Source organism: Pinus tabuliformis, chromosome 8, assembly GCF_031772625.1.
Source record: "Pinus tabuliformis cultivar Carrire ecotype Pingquan chromosome 8, CPIR1, whole genome shotgun sequence".
Lineage (NCBI taxonomy): Eukaryota > Viridiplantae > Streptophyta > Pinopsida > Pinales > Pinaceae > Pinus > Pinus tabuliformis.
In genome coordinates this window covers 1,250,666,589-1,250,687,269 of record NC_142294.1, presented here as the reverse complement: position 1 = coordinate 1,250,687,269, position 20,681 = coordinate 1,250,666,589, and the positions used below count along the sequence as shown (strand labels likewise).

The following is a 20,681-nucleotide window of genomic DNA, read 5'->3' as shown; positions in this document are numbered from 1 at the left end:
CAGCCTCTTTCTTACAAAGAGAGAACAGTTTATTCCTGCCCAAAAGAAAAGGAAATTTGGAAAGCAGGCACATGCATTGCAGTAATGCATTCGCAGGTAAGAAATTTCATGCCTGTAAGCTAGTGATAATGCATTAAATTGCAAAACGTATGAAGCAGGGTAACAGTATACCAGAAAACGCGTGTACCAGACTTCAGAACATTCATCGTTCCACAAAATTCCAATGAAAACCGACTACTGAGCACTTTTTTCTCATCTGGTTTTTACAGAAGAAGTACTTCAGCCTCTTTCTTACAAACAGAGAACAGTTTATTCCTGCCCAAAAGAAAAGGAAATTTGGAAAGCAGGTACAGGCATTGCAGTAATGCATTCGCAGGTAAGAAATTTCATGCCTGTAAGCTAGTGATAATGCATTAAATTGCAAAACGTATGAAGCAGGGTAACAGTATACCAGAAAACGCGTGTACCAGACTTCAGAACATTCATCGTTCCACAAAATTCCAATGAAAACCGACTACTGAGCACGCATTCGCAGGTAAGAAATTTCATGCCTGTAAGCTAGTGATAATGCATTAAATTGCAAAACTAATTACTGATAATATCTGAAAAACACAAAAAAATGTTTGACAAAGACTAGTAGATTTTCCTTTATGCTCGAACTGAGTACAGTTCGAGCTATATTTCGAATATAGCTGCATGACATAAAGCCCTTGATGACATCTTGAATATGTGAATGACAATTAACAAAAAATTCTGTAAAAAGGTCGTCGGCCAAAATGAATGATAGCAAATCCAAAATACCAAATAATCTATTTGGAAACCCTTAATTTGGGTTTGCATTAACGGTATATATGTATTAAACTTAACATTGTTCATTACAAAAATGAAATAATAGATCCCAGAATCAATGTTACAACAAACTGTGTGTAGAGATCCTTTTAATTTATATCCTGGAACTGACAATTATATGCCGCTGACAATATAACCCAGAACATAGAAGAAGAACCAGAGAAACTAACCCAGATAGGGTTTGATTTCGAGTATTTCCAGTATTCGAAGAGGTGATAAGATTTTCTCCATCTAAGAGACATTGTGATGAATAGAACACCTGAAATGGAAAGAAGAAGTCATCAGTCAATCTCCAGGCAGTTGAGCATAACCCAATGGTAGCGTACCTGTACCACGCAAAAAAGGAAGAAGGGTAAATACAGTCTTTAACTCTGAAAATCAAATGAGGATTATTTAACCGGTTCTCGGTGGAAGAAATAGACAAGGAGGAGGAATTAACCTGAACCCTGCAACTGGCATAGAGAAAAATCTAGCACGCAAGATGAAGCTGCGGAAGGGAAATTCTCTTTATAACTGCACATTAAAAAAAAATTAAGTGGCAGCAGTACTGAATAGGTAAAACAGGAAAAGAATAAAGATAAAGTGGGAAAAACTATGAAGCTTCTGTAAACCCTTGATCTTTCATAGTGTGGTAAGAGGTTGGGCCACTGCATGGGAAAAATAGTAACCGGAAGATTGAAAACATTTAATGAAAACCCACAGATTTGGTAGCCTCGAAGGAATAGGCAAACTGAAGAATTTTTCTTACCTGATGGTTCAATCAGACCGTGTAGCGTTGACACGACTCTAGAGCTATGAACAATTGCCATGGCTGGACTGCAATAACCATCAGAACTGGTAAACCCTCTTCAACAATAGGAAGCAAGATGCAGAGCAGGGAATGAGCAAATGAGAGCCACCAGGAAGAGAGAAAGAGTCACCGTAGAGGGCTGCAACTAGTGGATGAGCCGAGACCTCCTTGCGGCAGAGGGACGAATGACCGGAGTGAAGCAAGGAAAAGGGCAATTGTTACCCTAACAAAGCGCTGGGAGATGGAGGGACTTGGGAGATGGAGGGACTTTATTTGGGAGATTGCAACAGCCATTCAGTGGAGACATCGACACGTACACCACTTCATGCAGAACAGCTGCCAACCTGCAAACAAACCTGCTATACCAACCTGCAAACAACCGTACAAACAGCTGCCAACCTGCAAACAAACCTGCTATACCAACCTGCAAACAACCGTACAAACAAATGTTAGCGAACTAATGCTAACATACCTGTAACATTAATATAAATTTACGTAGACCGCCAGAGATAATAAACACGGTAAAGGCAAATAAACCTATGGTCCAACCTCTTCCGCCTCGGGAAGAGGCCAAATAAGAAGGCAAAAATAGTCACTTTCGGAAACTTTGGTTATGCTGATCATGGTAAACACAGCAGCGTTCAAAAACTTTGGTTACCTTGCCATAAGCCGCTTAAAGTCGCCCCGAATTAATGTTACAGCATCGCGGATCGATTACTATAGTCCCTGCCGGATGCCAGATGGCAGGGACTAATAAAACATGAAAAATGCTTAACAAATTAATGTTTATCTTAATAGAAAAAAAATTGTACTGACTTACTAAAAAACACATATTAATGTAGGTTTTAAGAATTAGAATAGGAAAATGTTTCGGGAAATAGCTTTACGTGTTTGAGAAATTGTTCGATACCCTGATATCTCCATATCTTTCTCTCAATATTTATGGTCGAAACCTCTCAATTTCGCGAATCCCTTATAAACGTGCTCAACATTTGAAAAATGTTAATTTGAGACGCTGCCGATTGCCAATTTCGCTGCCCCGTGAACCCATTTGTTAACATTTTATTAATGTAGTGGTAAAGGATCGTTGACATCGGCATGCCCTTTAATCGGGATTGCAGACAACTTACCCAAGTCTAGGAAATAGCAGATTCAACCTACCGAACTACGTGAGATCCATTCATTCTGTGTGCTATAGCATAAAGAAATCAAGCTGTCTTTTATTGGCCAATGATATCCATCTCACCTGCTCACCGATGTGGATCGGATCCAATTTCTATCAAGAATACCATATTCAACTTCCCTGCATGACATTCACCCACTATTTCTTGCCATGTAGTATAAAAGAGCATATCAGTCAACAAGTCGAAATACCTAGAAAACGATCATGAGGATTCTTAACATCGGCTTCCGCTCTAATCCCGATTCCCCACGACCCATGCAGGTCTTCTAAATAACAAATTCAACCTGGAAAACTACGTGAGTTGCACAAATTTTGTCTGATATAGCCCACAGACAATGAAATCAAGTTGTATTTTTATCAGCTAATAATACCCAACTCACCTGCTCCCCATCGTATGTGGACGCCACATCAATCAACAATAACATATTCCAACCTCCCATCATATTTACAGTACCTGTCAATGTGATACAAGCATATATCTGTCAACAACTCCAAAACCCCAGAAAACCATCTTACAGTAGAGTAATCTAGAAGTGGATGGCTTTTGGAAATACCTATGAACGCAATATGCTTATGTGAGTGCAAGTGCAAATGGATTTCATCTAGTTTTGTTCAACTTTTAAAGGTGGCATTTGATCTACGGTTTATATTGATTTGAATGACCTTTTATTTTAGATGATTTAGATCTCTTAATTTTTTACAAATGAAGAGTAAATTAAAACATAACTAATCGATGTATAAAAAGCAGGAATAAAGGATTAGATTTATCCTTCTTTATTAACACATTATTATTAAAAGTTTCACGATTTCAGTCCCGGGTCAGTATATTGAAAGTTTGGCGATTTGTAGTCTCGAGTTAGCTAATCATCGGTGTGTAAATGATGTATTATTTCTGAGTAGTTCCGTGGTTAATGTCTCCATTTTTGCTGTGAGGCATTCCTAAAAGTAGAGCATTTTTACTTGACAAGAGGTTAATAGTGGTAGTTTTAAAATAGATATAGTATTATGACCGACTAAAATGTCGATTCCTCTATTTGAAAGGTTGATGTTTCACCGGTTACATTATTATTTTTAATTAAATATTTTGATATAAAATATTAAAATATTTAGTTATTTAAAATACAATTTTAAGTGTATAAATAAATAAATTTAATCACTTTAAAAAATAATTTTTTAAAATATCAGATCGGTAATAATGTGGGTAGATCAACCAAATAGATTTATCCAACGGACCTAATTTATGTGGCCTAATCCCAAAAATATAAAGGAAATTTGACTCAGTAACCTTCCAATTAGGAAAGTCAACAAAACTATCCTTGGGACTATAACACATTTAATATACGAGAAGTAAGTTGATAGAATAAAAAATTGTTTAACTCAATGATCTGTTTGAGTGACTTCATCATAACTATTGGATTACTCCAACGCGTATTCTAGAATCTAAAATATTGTTCGTCAAAACGTCGTTTACATAAGCGGGATGGGTTTTCAGGTGTACGACACTTTACGCCTAGGGCACCTAAGGAGCTGAGCTTTTTCATGGAGTCGTATGTGTTAAGATTTTGGGTAATCAGTGTTTTTGATGGTTTTGAATTTATTTTGATCATCAAAAATATAATTGAAATATTTTTACTGTAAATAAAATATTTTTACTGTAAATTTTTTAAATATTTTTTAATTAAAATAAGTAAATTTTTGTGAAGATTTTTTTTATTAGATTCAAATAATTGTTTAAGCTCTAAGCAAATTTGCTCAGTAGAAGCAATTGGTTACCTTCTTGCCTATCTAAAATTTGAACGTGCTGGTTGTGCTAGATATCCTATTCAAAAATTAAAAAGCATAACTACAAATGGAATGTCATTAAAATTTTAAAGCCCTATTATAGAGGAAAGGGACAAAGAGGTCAAGCTCGCGAATGGTCGCATGTAGATGATCCTGAGGCCAGAATTCACTTTTAACTTTTGAGACCAACCTTAAAATGCAAGGGAAACTAAAAGAGTTTTTTAAGGATATCCTATCATAATGAACTTTAAATCTCAGATGGGCATGTCAATTACCAGTACGGAGATGGATGCTGATAGTACGACCTCAGTACAAGGTAACGGAGTACATTAACGTGTAAGCTGGTCAGATTGTTTGATATTGGATGCCCTGCTCACTACTTTGAATAGTATTTAGTATTAACGTTGTTTGCGTTTTGCTGGTCTCCCAAAAAAAGTGATGGACGTCTTAGTGTTGGGTTTTTAATATGCATTTTCATTTTGTTCTCTTTTCTACTTTAATGTTGTTTCCTCGTGGATTTCTGTGGTGTCTTCCCACAAAGTCTCAACCTTTCTTCCAGGGATCATCTTTTGATGAAGCTACATGAGTTGAAATTGTTGTAAATGGATGTGGAAAATGGTCTGGTTCACTTTGAACTTGGCTCTCTTCTAAGCTCAGTGAAGGCACTGAATTGCAAAGATAGTAATCACCTCGTGGATGTGGATGCCTCTTTGTTCGCTATTCTCAGGTTCCAAGCATTTTCCATTCTATTCATATTGTCAAAAACTCGGGCCATCCTTGTTTTCCTGCTTGAAGGACAACTCTAAACTTGTATAGTTTATTGATGAAAATTTACTTTAAGAATAAAATAAAATGAATGATGAGCTGTGAAATATCCCTTAACACTCCATATTAATTTAATATAGAGTTTCTTCCTGAAAGGTTGAAGTTTAAGGATAACTTTAAAATAAAATTAAGATAGATTTTCTTCCTGAAATGTTGAAGCTTAAGGATAACTTTAAAATGATAGGGAAACGAAGCATGTTTTGAAGAATATAATAATGTAATAAACATTCGAATATTCTTAAACTTTTAATATTGATTTGTTATGGTTTTTTCTTCAAAATTTTAATGTTTATAAATTTCTAACTAAAATACTTTAAAAATCATAACAGTAATTAATAATATTTTTTATCGGTTATATTATAAAAAATATTTAATTTTTTTTAATATTTTAAATTTTAAATATATTAGCTCGTACCATATCAAGGTGACGGATAACTCTCGTTTCTGGATATTCTTCCTAAGAAAAGATATTATTTTATTATAAATTTTTTAAATTATAGTTTAATTATAAATAATTATGGGTACGTTGCAGGGATTTAACTTTTGTATAATTTTCTAAAATATATTAAATAATAATCACATATTTTTATAGTAGTTATTTCTTTTTTTTATTAAATTGATTAATTAAAGAAAGAAAACAATCCTATAAACATATGTCAGATGAATATAAGTTATAACTTTTTAGACATGTGGTATTAGTAATTTATGGTAATGGTTTATGGTACTAAATTAAATCATATTTATATGTCAAGAATCTCCAAAGTAAATTTTGGCTGAATCTCTATGGTTAAGAATTTTGTTACATGTTTTAAAAATTATAATTTTTTTTTTTGTTTTGTTTTAAATTTTAGCAATGTGAGATGAATCACGGATTAACTATTTTTATTCCTAAATGTATTTTCCACCCATTTAATTTATATTATTGCACTAATTTTAGTTGAGCTATGTAAATTAAAAGGCTAGTAAACATGGATATGTATAAACCCATAATAACTATTAAAATACTTAATTCATGATACATCTTTCCTTGCTATAAATAAGAACACCATAACACTATCTAAATTATAAATTTATTTTTAATCATTATTATTATTTATAGAAATAATTAATCTAAGTGTTATATATATATATATATATATATAGTTAAAAAAAAATTGAAACAAGATTCCTAATGATGGAGATTTACCTCCACTTTATCATGGATATTCGTAATCTAAACATAATGGAAATAGAAAGAGTTTATTGAACATATACAATCAATGAATACAATGGCTTATCTTTACCATGTGCCCAAAAAAAGCGTAACTTACTCCATATGACACTTGCTCATATAATCTTCTTTTAATTAATCAATTTAAAGTAATGTAAACTATCAAATGGGAAATGTACCAAGTAATCATTTTTTTTTTTGAGGTAGAAAAAAATCATCCAATTTTGAAAAGTGTTGATTCAGAATACACTTTTTTAAAAATATTTTTGACACTTTAAATTTTCTTATGTATCAAGTATGAACATTATTTTTAAAATTTTAGTGATTTTCATGTTGGTTTTGAAAAGTGTTGATGCAACATCAACCCCTTGTTTAGAACACTTACTTTTGACACTTTAAATTCTCTAATTTATTTAGTGTGGATAATTATTTTTTAAATTTAACAATTTTAGTAGTCATTGTCTTCTTCTTCTTGTTTTTCTTTGTCCTCGAAATATTTATTTTTAAGCAATTTTCAGGTTTCTGTTTTATGTTTTTCTTTTCATTTTATTTTGAAGTGATATATTTGTTTTTTGCATAGTATATTTTAAAGTTATGGTTTTCTATAAATGTATCTATCATTAATTAATATTTCAATGCACATCAAATAATTGTCACTAAAAAACAATATTTTTTAACATTTGACCTAAAAATACACATTTTGAATATAGATATAACAAAAAAAGTACACATTTTGAGACTTTTTTTTGCTAAAATGAAATGCTAGGTAAACTTCTTTATGGGAAAATTTTAACAATTTTTTTAAAAAGTAGCATTTTTTATGAATTTTATGTCAAAAAATAATAATAATCACAATCTTTTACAAAAAACAATGATTCACATAAAAATTAAAGTAAAAATCACATATTACAATTATTAAACATATAACAACAATAATTGAATACTTATTCTTCTCATCAAACCTCAAAGTCAAAACATTACAAGTATAACTATTAAATAGTTCCAAAAAATGAGCTTGATTTGCAAGCATAAATTAAATTTAATCAATAATATCATATAATCCATGCTCATCATATTCTAGAGTTTCATTATTATCTACTCCCATAATATTTTCTTCTTCAGTTTAGTCATTTTCCTCTTTTGACAGAACTTGGATGTCTGCATATCTCCCAAAGTATCTTCTTAAGGATCTTTGAGGTCTGCAAACCCTCTGATGGATCTTTAATGCATGCAAATCTCACTCGCTCACACCCAAACCCGCAGCCTAAGGGTCCTATGCACCTAGGGTCAATTATCAGAATCGGCCATGCATGCCCACGGTCAATTCTAGCAATCGACACTTGGTGCTCAGTGGCCCTATGTCCCTAGGGTCTATTCCAGGAATCTAAACTAGGAGCCTAGCAGTGCAGGCCTGGGTGTGGACACCTCACTTGACCCTTCCTAGGCTCGCAACCCAAGACCCGTGGGTGCCCATGGCCAAAACCTAGGGTCGATTCCTCGAATTGGTTGTGGGAGCCTAACATCCCTAAGTTGTAGCCCTAGGTAGGGGTGCCTCGCCCGCCCTGCCCAGGCCCATGGCTAAGGGTTCCTTATCACCCAAGGCCAATTCTCAGAATCGACCCTCGGTGCCAAGGACCCCTAGGTGCCTAAGTAAGATTCCCAAAATTGATCCTAGGCAATTCACGGAATCGAGCCTAGGAAATTCATGTAATCAATCCTGGGCGATTCATTCAATTGACCCTGAGGGATTCATGAAATTGACCCTGGGTGATTCCCAAAATCGAGCCAGGGTGATTCCCAGAATAGAACTCGGGTACCGAAGGGAAATTCTTAGAAATGACCCTGAGCCTAGGTACCTAGGGGAGATTCCCGAAATCAAACCTGGGCGATTGTTAGAGTCGACCCTGGCCTTGTACTTGAAATCAACCTAGGCGATACCTTGGTGCTTCCCGTAATCAACCATAACTGATTCCCATAATCAACCGTAGGTGACTCTCAGAATTTACCCTGACCCTAGATGCCCAACGGAGATTATCGGAATTGACATTGCGTGGTACCCAAAATTAACTAGAGACGATTCCCGGAATCGACCCTACGCGATTCCAGGAATGGATAGCCTAGGAAATACCCTAGGAAAATCCACGAAATGACCTTGGGTGCCCTTGGGCAATATCGTGAATAAACCCTGAGTGATACCTCGAATCGACCCTAGGTGATTCTTTAATCGATAACCTGGGCAATACCTAGAATAGACCTTACACGATACCCTGAGAGATTCCTTGAATTGACCCTAGGTGATACCCTGGGAAATTCACAGAATTTCCCTTGGGCGTTCTCAGAGCTAACCCTGGGTGATTCCTCATATTGACCTTGTGAAATTCCCAAAATCAACCCTTTGTGATTCCCAAAATTGACCTTAGACGTGGCTAATTCCCGGATTGACCTTAGGTGATTCCAAGAATTGACCCTAGGTGATTCCAAGAATCAACCCTATGGTTAGGCCTGAAATTGACCCTAGGTGAGACATTGCGCGCTTCCCGGAATCGACCCTAGTCGATTCCTAGAATCGATCCTAAGAAATTCTAATAATCGACCCTAGTCATTGGTGCCTAAGGGAAATTCTAAGAATTTCGACCAGGTGATACTCGTAGTCATCCCTCGGAAATTTCCAATATCAACCCTAGGAAATTCTTGCAATTGACCCTGACCCTAGCCCTATGTGCCTAACATAAATTCTCAAAATCGACCTTAGGCGATTGTTGTAATCTACCCTAAGTGACTCCTGGAATAGACCCTAGATAATTCCTAGAGTCGAACCTCAGTGGGCATGGGGAATTCCAAAAATCGACCCTAGCCCTAGGCACCTAGGAGAGATTCCTATAATCGACCCTCGCCCTGGGCTTGGAGTTGACCTTGGCCCTACACACCAGGAGAGATTCCCAGAATCAACCCTGACCCTGGTCCAGAAATCGACTGTGGGAGCTTCACAGAGTCACCCTTATGTGCTTCCTCGAATTGCCCCTTGGTGATTCCTTGAATTGACCCTAGGTGATTCTCGAAATCGAACTTGGATGATTCCTAGAATTAGCCCCAGCCCTAGACACCCAAGGTTGACTCCTAGAATTAACCATGGGTGATACCTGAAATCAATCATTGATAATACTTGGAATTGACCGTGGGTGATTCCATAAATTGACATTGGGCAATTCTCGTAATCAATACACTTGGCAATTACCAAAAACGATACCCTGGGTGATTAACCAAATTGACCCTTGGCGATACCCGTAATGGACCATGGGAATTTCCCAAAATCAACCCTAGGTGATACTTAGAATCGAACCTAGGTGATACCTGGAATTGGCCATGGACAATTCTTTAAATCGACCCTCGACGAATCACAGAATCAACCTTGGGTGATTCATGGAATCAACTCGTGCTAATTTCAGGAATTGATACCTTGGGCAATACCCATAATCGATACCCTCGATGATACTTAGAATCGACCTTGGGTGATACCCTTGGTGTCTATGGACAATATCCTAGGTGCCTAGGGGCGATTCGTGGAATAAATCCTAGGAAATTCCCAAAATCGATCCTAGCCCTATGCCTTGAATCTAGCGTGGACAATATCCTAGGCACTTCAGGAAATCCACCCTAGTCGATTCCCATAATTGACATAGGGTGATTCCTGGAATCGACCCTGGGTGATTCCAAAAATCAACCCTACCCCTGGGTGCCTAAGGGAGATTCTTGGAACCAACCATAGATGATACTCATAATCAAACCTAGCTGATTCCTCAAATCAACTCTGGGTGATCCTTGAATCAGCCCTAGGAAATTCTTGAAATCGATACCTTGGGAAATTCCCAGAATTGATATCCTCAGCTATTCCCTAAATCAATACCCTTTGGGATACTTATATTTGACCTTGCACAATACCCTAGGAAATTCCCGGAATTGACCCTCAACGATACTCTAGGCATCCATGGGTGATTCTTGCAATTGACCCTGTATGTTTCCAGGAATTGACCTTCGTTGATTCATGGAATCAACCCTCTCCTCAGGAATCTAGGGGGGATTCCCAGAATTGATAACCTTGGTGATACCTGAAATCAACCCTCGGTAATAATCAAAATCAACCCTAAACAATACTTGAAAATGAGCCCGGGTGATTCCCGTAATCGACCCTAGGAAGTACCCTATGTTCCGAGGGGCAATTCCCAGAATTGACCCTCGTTGATTCCTCGAATCGAGCATAGGTGATTCTTAGAATCAGCGTTGTGCAATTCTCATAATCGACCCTAGGCAATTCTTGGAATCGACCCTAGCCCTAGAAGATACCCAAAATCGAATGTGGCCCTAGGAGTTTCAAGGAATATATTTTGGGAGATTCTTAGAATTAAAGTTAGGTGATTTCCAATATTGACCCTCGGTGATTTCTAGAATCGATAATGGCCCTAGGCCAAAAATTACCATAGGCGATACCTTGGGCACTTCCCCAAATCGACCCTAGGAAATTCCCAAAATCGACCCTTGACGATTCTGGAATTGACCATGACCCTAGTCGCTCAAGGGTGATTCTTGAAATCGATAGTGGGCGATACCTGGAATTGACTCTAGGTGATTCCTGGAATCAAACTTGCACAATTCCTAGAATTGACCCTGCGCAATTCTCAGAATTGATACCCGAAGCAATATCTGTAATGGACCCTGGGTTATACACTTTGTGTTTCCCATAATCAATCCTCAATGATACCAGAAATTGACCCTGCCCATGGGAATTGAGGGATGATTAACGAAATTGACTCTCGACAATTCTTATAGTAAATACCCTACGAGATTCCCAAAATTGACCCTCAAAGATTCCTAAAATTTACCCTAGCCATTGACATCTATGGACGATTCATGAAATCATTGCTAGGCAATTCTCGAAATCAACCACAGGTGATTCTTGGAATCCACCCTAGCCCTAGGCTCCTAAGGGGGATTCCTCGAATTGACACTCATCTTTTTCACCCAGGGGTGATTCCTAGAATCGACCATCGATGATTATTAGAATTGACCCTCGATGATTCCTGGAATTGACCCTTGTTGATTCCCATAATCGACCGTCACCCTGTGCTCTTAGGGGTGATTCTCAAACTTGAGACCGATTCCCAAAACCAACACTGAGTGATTCGTTGTCGACCCTCACCAAAGGCCTGAAATCGACCCTCGATGATATTCTTGGTACTTCCTACAATTGACCCTAGGAAATTCCTGGAATCAACCCTGGGTTATTCCTGAAATATAACCTGGGAAATTCTTGGAATTTACCCTCGCCATGGGTGCCTAATGAAGATCTCCATAATCGACCTTGGGTGATACCCGGAATCATCCCTAGGAAATTCCCAGAATTGATATATAGGGTGACTCCCGAAATTGATATATTGGGTGATTCCCAGAATCGACCTTGGGCGTCAAGTGGTTGTTCCTAAAATCAACCATAGGTGATACTCGAAATCGACCTTGGGCGATTCCCAGAATCGACCCTAGCCGATTCCTGGAATCAATACCACGGGCGATTCCTAAAATGGATACACTGGGTGATACATGGAATTAGCCCTAGGCCATACCTAGAGCGATTCCAAGAATCAACCCTCGGTGATACCCTTGGTGCCCATTGGTGATTCCTAGAATTGATTGTGGGCAATTCCTAGAATCAACGCTAGGTGATTCCCAACATCAACCCTGGCACCAAGTGATTCCAAGAATCGACCCCAGGACTGGGTAATTCCCATAATTTACCCTAGGTGATTTCCGTAATTTACCCTAGGTGATTCCCCAAATCAATCCTGGCCTTAGGCTTGGAATCAACCTTCGACGCTTCCCAGAATCAACCCTTGGCGATCTCCATAATCGACATTCGACAATTCATCGAATCGACCCTAGCACTAAGCGGCCAAGGGTGATTTTGAGAATCGACCCTGGGTGATTCCTAGAATCGACCTTAGCCAATTCCAGGAATCAACCATAGGTGATTCCTAGAATGGACCCTCGGTGATCTTGGAATCGATACCCTCGATGATACTTGGAATCGACCCTAGGAAATATCATTGGCAATTCTCGAAATCTACCATGACCAATTCGCAGAATTGACCCTGGGTGATTTACAGAATCAATATTAGGAAACTCCTTAAATCAACCCTAAACGATTCTTGGGATCAACCTTGGAAATTCCTGGAGTCGACCCTAGGAAATTCTTGGACTTAACACCAGCCCTAGGCAATGAGGGGTGATTCCCCGAATTGATTGGGAAATTCCCCAAATCAACCCTAGGTGATTTTCATAATCGACCCTGGGTGATTCCCGGAATCATGTCTGGGAGATTCCTAGAATCAACCTTGGCCTTGGGCACCCAAGGAAAATTCTCACAATTATCCCTGTGTGATATCTAGAATTGGCCCTAGATGATTCTTGGAATCTGCCTTGGGTGATTCCCGAAATTGGCCTTGAGTGATTCCAAGAATTGGGCCTAGGTGATTCCAAGAATCATCCTTGGGTGTTCAGGGATGATTCCTGGAATCGACCTTAGCACTGGATTCTTAGGGAAGTTTCCCGGAATCAACCATGGGTGATTCCCTAAACTAACCCTAGCCCTAAGGGCCCATGGACGATTCTGAGAGTGGACCCTACCCTTGGGCACCTAGAGGTGATTCTCAGAATCAACCCTGTCCCTAGCCTTAGAATCAAAACATGGGCGATTCCTAAAATAAACCATGTGCACGATTCCTAGAATCAACCCTTGGCAATTCGAAACATCAACCCTGGCCTTAGACGAGTCCTAGAATTGACTCTAGGTGATTTCTAAAATCTACCCTTGGTGATTCTCGGAATCAACCTTGAGCGATTCCATGAATCAATCCTGGCCCTAGGCCTAGAATTGACCCTGGGTGCTTCCTAGAATCAACTCTCAGAACTTCCCAGAACCACCCCTAGGTAATCTCCAAAATCAAGCCTAGGTAATTCTGAAAATTGACCCTGGCCGCTACTCAAAATCACCCCTATGAAACTCCCAGAATCGAGCCTGAGCAATACCTTAGGCGATTCCTAGAAAATCCCCTAAGAAATTATCATATTCCACCTTGGGTGATACCCAGAATCGATGGTGGGCAATACCCAGAATCGACGCTTTGTAATTCTTAGAATCAACACTAGCACTAGGTTCCTAGGGGCAATTGCTAGAATCGACCATTGGAAATTCCCTAAATAAACCCTAGGTGATTCTTGGAATTGACCTTGACCCTATCCCACTAGGGGTGATTCCCAAAATCAACCTTGGGAGATTCTTAGAATTGGCCATGGAAAATTCCTTGAATTAACCTTTGGGGATTCTTCCGATCAATCCTAGCTGATTGCCGAAATCGACACTCGATGATTTCGATAATCAAGGTCTTGGGTGATTCATTGAATCACACCTTAGCGATACCTGGAATTGACCCTAAGATATTTTTGGAGTCAACCCTCGATTATTCCCATAATCATCCCTTTCTGAATCCCAGAATCAACACTGGGCGAATCTCAGAATTGATACACCAAGTACTACTCGAAATCGACCCTAGGTGATTCCTGGAATCGACCCTAGGTGATTCCTGGAATTGACCCTAGGTGATTCCCGGAATTGACCCTAGGTGATTCCCAGAATTGACTGTGGGCGATTCTAGGTCTAGCCTTGGTCGCCCAAGGGTAATTCCCATAATCAACTCTAGATGAAACCTAAATTAGACCCCAGTCGATTCCCAAAATTAACCCTGGGTCATTTTCAGAATCGCCTCAAGAAATTCTGGGAATCGATACCCTGCGCAATATCTGGAATTGACCCTGATAAATACCTTGGGACATTCCTGGAATCAACCCTACATGATGCCCAAAATCGACCCTTAATGATTCAAAAGTTGATATCCTTGTTGATTCTCGGAATCGATACCCTGTGTGATAATCAGAATCGAACCTGTGCAATTCCTTGAATCAACCCTATGTGATTCCTGAAATCAAACCTGGGAGATTCCCAGAATCAACCCCAGCCCTGGGCTCCTAGGGGTGATTCCTATAATTAACATTTGGCGATTCCTAGAATCATCTTGGAGCACCTAGGGTCGCTAGGCCATAGGTCTGGGTGGGAGTGCCTCGCCTGGCCTTGCCCAACCCACACCCCAAGGGCCTCCGGTGATAAGGGTTGATTCCATGAATTGGTGCTGGGCACCCTAGGTCCTAGGTTGCGGGACTGGGTAGAGCACCTCACCCTACCCACCTAGGCACATGGCCTTTGGTCCTTAGGGGCTTAGGGGTGATTCCAAAAATCGATATCTTAGGTAATACCCGAAATCAACCTTGGGTGATACCCTAGCCAATTCTCAAAATCGACCTTGGAAGAGCCCATAGGTGCCCAAGGTTAATTCCCGAAATTGACCTTGGACGATACCCTTGGTTCTGAGGGATGATTCCTTGAATCTACCTTAGGTGATTTCTAGAATTGACTCTAGCCATAGGCGATTCCTACAATCGACCCTAGGCGATTCTCAGAATTGACTTTAGCTGATTCTAGGAATTGACCCTGGGCGATTCCCAAAATTGAACCTAACCCTAGGCCTACAAACGACATAGGGCGCTTCCCAAAATTGATTGTAGGCAATTCATAGAATCGACCCTAGGCGATTCATTGAATTGGCATTGGCCCCACGTGCCTAAGGGAGATTCCCGGAATTGACTCTAGACGATACCCAGAATCAACCCTGGGTGATTCCCATAATCGATCCTCGGGGATTCCTGGAATGGACACCTTCGTTGATATCCATAATTTACCCTAAGTGATACAATGGGCTTTTCCTAGAATTGACCCATGGGGATACCCTAGGCGTCAAGGGGCAGTTCCCATAATTGACCTTTAGCAATTCCCAGAATTGAGCTTAGGCAATTCTTAGAAACGGAACTAGGTGGTACCTAGAATCGACCCTATATGATTCCCATAATTGACCCTTCGCTATTCCCAAAATCAGTACCATAGGGGGATTCCCAAAATCAAGCTTCAATGATTCCTAGAATTAACCTTGGCTTCGCCCATCCAGGGGCGATTCCCGAAATCGACCTTGGGCGATTCCTAAAAAAATGACTTCCAATAGTTATAGGTTTCTGTTTAATAAAATCATTACAATTGATAAATGAGTAAAATGATTAGAGAGTTTTACAGTAGACATTTTTTTTTAAATGCATACACATGAAATCTATCACGCTAAAATCATATTATTTTAGTTTTTTTTAAATGAGATATATGTGTTTTATATATTATTTTGGTTTTATGAATTAGACATGTGCTTTATATAAATAATATCACATATGTGTTTGTTTCCCTTCTGGGCGGGTGGCGTCCTGCTTATGCATGTACATTTTCTTTTAAGTAATAGAATCTTGCCTTAGTTTACAAAAAAAAAAAAAAATGCCTGTGTTTATGACGTATTATTTTTTGGGCAAAAAAATTATACTATTAAAAGGAGTATTCTAATAAAAATGATATCAGCCACCACCAATTACTATTTAATAATTTTGAAAAGTTATAATTAACTGAAAATAATAATTTGATTTATTATTCCAAAACCATATAAATCCTATTATTATATTTCTTATGTATTAAATAAGTGGCATTAGATGTTAATTACAGAATAGAGATATTAATTTCACTCTTTCTCTATAAATATTAGAAAAAGGTAAATTTGCTATCCTACTCAATATTGCATATGAATGAGATCAACCACCAACGTTAAAATGTTTTTAATATGGTTCCGAAATTGTAATTTACTCGATAAATTTTTTAATTAATTTTTTTTCCTAAACATAATCTTTAATACTATATATTAAATTAAAAAAAATAACTAAACTCTTTTGTATTCAATAAAAATAATATAAAAATATAAATTCTAACTTATAAACAATTTCATATGACTTGATATAAATGGAGACCATAAAATACAAAGCAGACACACGAGAAAGGAGAATCTATTTGTATAATGGACACTACCATATTTAGGGTTTGTAAGGGATAAAATGGAAAAAATAAATATTTATTTATTTGAATAAAGTGAAATGAAACTAGCACAATAATACTTACTAATGTGGTTCATATATGTCAATCAACGTCATTTGTATATGTTATCAACATATAAAAGGTTGAAAATGGCATCGATCAATGTGTATCAACCACATTAATAAATGATGTTGTGTTAGTTATAATCAACGTGTGTGGAGTGGATTTATTGACCATGGTTGACAAGGATTGATGATATCAATCAAGGATGATGAGGTTGACCATGGTGAATCTTAAATTAATGTTACAAAAATGGTTACATTAATGGTTGAGATGATTCATGGGGTGGACCATGGTTGAAGAGAGTTGACCATTATTGACCATATTTAACCATGGAGATATTTATTAACCATTATGGTTTAACATATTCAACCATATAGACCTTGGTTGGGCATTGTGATTCGGTTGAGCATGGAGTGTTCTAGGTTGACTATTATTGACAAGATATGATCATTCTTGATAGTGGTTGATCATAGTTGATAATGGTTGATCATAGTTTATCATTGTTGGCCATATTCAACCCTAGATACGTTGATCATGGTTGGATACAGTTAATCATGGTTAACAATATTCAACCATGGTTGATCATAGTTGACAATCATTGACCATATTCAATAATGTTTGACAATTGTTGATGATACTTGACGATGATTGATTGTGATTGACAATGATTGAACATGGTTAATAGTGGTTGACCATGGTCAGGCATATTTAACAATGTTTTACCATGGTTGATAGTGGTTGACCATGGTTAACAATATTCAAACATGTTTTCTCATGGTTTACCATGGCTAATAATGATTAATCATGGTTGACCATGGTTAGTCATGGTTGGTCATGGTTGACCATTATTGAACATAGATACCTTGATTAACCAATATGGTTGACCATATTCAACCATAAAGACCTTGATTGACCATGTTCGACCATTTTAACCATGTGATCTTGACTGGCCATTATGGTTTATCATAGTTGATCATGGTTGATTGCAGCTAACCTCGGTTGAGAATTCTTTACCATTCTACCAAGGTTCATCTTAGCTGAACATGGTTAACCGTGGTTGATGATGCTTGACCATGCTTAACCATGGTTGATATTGGTTGACCATTTTCAACCATCCTAACCATGGAGATATTGATTGAAAATTATAGTTGATCATGGTTGATCATGGTTGACCATGTTTGACAATCGTAGACCATGGTTGACCATAGTTAATCATAGTTGACCATGGTTTACATTTCCGGATGATGTTTGACTATTTTAGTAATGTTAATCTTAGTTGATCATGCTTGACCTTAGTTAACCATGGTTGACCAATATTGATCATGCTTGAGCTTGGATGACCATGGTTGATCTTGGTCAATCATGTTCAACTATTTTAATAATAGAGATATTGCTTGCCCATTATGGTTGATCATGGTTGACAATAGCTAATCATAGTTGACCATGTTTAACCATTCTAACTAAGTTAACCTTTGTTAGACATGGTTGATCATCATCAACCATTGTTGACTATTATAACCATCTTGATCTTGAATGTCGTCGATTGACCTTGGTTGACAATCATTGATCATGTTTGGTCACTGTTGGCCATAGTTGGCCATGCTTAGTCATGGGAGACCATGGTTGAAAAAATTTGACAAAATAGACCTTGATTAACCATCATGATTGACTGTGTTTGTTTAATGGTTATATTTGTTTGACTATGGTTTCCTATGATTGACTGATATGGTTGACTATGTTGAATTATTAACGATAATCAATTATATTTAAAGACAATTATGTTTGATTAAAGTTGATGAGTGTTCATTGTAAAACATAATCAAACAACCAAACATGGTCAACAACATCAGAAAGTATGGTTTTCTAATTTAGATAAATTGTGGTGTTTGACTAATTTTTTAATGTTGCATTGTGATTTTGGTTAAATTGCATTTTAATGTAACATTGTGACAATGTCCATCCCATTGCGACGTTTCTTAGATTTTTGTACCATTTTGATGTAGCAATAATATTATTGTTGTTATTATTAATTAACTTTATTAATATTAATATTGTTATTATTAAATGTTTTTGAATCTTTATTATGACCAACCAAATATGACCTTAGTTGATTAAGGTTTACAATGTTTGACTTTTGTTAACCATGGTTGGTTATAATTGAATATGTCTGAGTTATAGTGAATGAGGACCACGATGAATAAATAATATTCATCATGGTTGACTATTGTTAAATATGGTTGACCAAGTTTTATCATGGTTAACTATTTATGCATTGACTTGAAAAGTTGACTTTGTTTGACTACATTTGTAGTGCCCCACTCTAGTTGACTGACTTTGATATGAAATTAACAATGATTTAGCCTTAAGGTTGCCACATTACCCTTTGAGGACCTCAAGTTGAGGGTTCAGACACTTGAATCTACTATTAGTGGATGTGATGGATGTGTTTATTTCCTAGTTGGTGTTATGATGATGATAACTTTGATGGATATGTATGTTTTTTACTGATGTTATGATCATCATAATTGTGATCAATTCATTCCTTATTTTGGATACTTACATTAATTCTGGTTCACGATGAACAATGATGTGGATGACTATGTCATGTTGATGATTGAAAATATGGCATTATGTCAATGACTAAAACTTTGAAACATTGTTACTGATAAATATAGAGTATGATATGAAATCACTAGATTCACTCTCATGTGACGAGTTGACAACATATTGTTTGATATAAGTGAATATTTTATCTTTGGAATTTTAAAGTTCAGTTTGAATATCGCTATAAATTCTAATGACATGTTAGTCATTGTAGGCACAAGTTAGTTCCTCGATCGAATGACTCATACATGGTTGTTGGGGTTGTATAAATAGATGAAACTACATGGGAGTAGTGGGATAACATTCCTTATTTCACCTGCTAGCACTCCCACTATGACTTGGGCTGGAAGGGTTCAGCCACCTTCACCTTGACTATCATGATGTCATGGGGGCCGGTCCCAAATTGGGTCTCTCATGAGGATTTATTGTGGTGAATGCATCAAGATGGATACCTTGATTCCTAACACCATTAGTCTCACTCTAGAGGGAAACACAAGAGATGATAGCAGTGTTTGATGTTGCACTTAATTTTCCCCTTCGTACCGACTAGATGCTTAAAGGGAAAGCAACATGGCACACTTAGAACTTCAAGGGAAGTTCTTGAAGGGCATAACTAACATGACACTCTCGGAATCAGGAAGGAATTGCTAGGTGTTGCACCCTTGGAATTTCAAAAGGAAGTTCTTGAAGGGAATAACTAACTTAACACCCTTGACATAAAAAATAAACTACTAAACATAATCAAGATATGAAAATCTTAGCATTTCACATCAGATGGTAAATGAGGTTAGAACCAAGGAAATTAAATAAATAATAAAACTTTAGGCAAGGGGAGAATATGAAAATATAAAATTATTGTAACTTGATAACTCTACCCTTCCCATATTGAGAAATATTAGGTGGATAATGTACATAAGTATTTTAATAGGTTAAAGTGGGGAAGAGGGACATAGAATTAATTCTAAAATTTAATCCTAAAATAGTTAAACTTCATTAACAAAAGAGGGCGATGAATTAAAATAAATATTAATAAATTAAATTAGATAAACTGAGAGAAACTCCATGTGGTAAGAACCAACATAAGAATATCCATCTAAGAGGAAAATTGAGTAAAATTAGGAGGTAGTAAGGCAACCAAATATGAGACTTGTTAGTTGAATTTTTTAGTTAACACAAATTAATTAGAAAAGGGGGATGAAGAGACAACCAAGAGACGAAATAGGGTGTGTTATTGGGGTGAGGAAAATTATTATTTTTGTAATAAAATATAGGTAAATAATTTTGGAGAGAATTGGTGAGAGGGTGACAAATGGGTGAA

At 37.2% G+C, this 20,681-nt stretch overlaps 1 long non-coding RNA gene across 1 annotated transcript; it reads right to left on the bottom strand.

Annotated features, from left to right (window-relative positions):
• Positions 1–798: 798 nt before the first annotated feature.
• On the bottom strand, positions 799–1,735 carry LOC149239912 (uncharacterized). Its single transcript, XR_016245477.1, has 3 exons — positions 1,598–1,735; positions 1,289–1,362; positions 799–1,175 (listed from the first exon to the last, which is right to left on the bottom strand). It is a non-coding gene; the product is annotated as an uncharacterized LOC149239912 (long non-coding RNA).
• Positions 1,736–20,681: the final 18,946 nt, after the last annotated feature.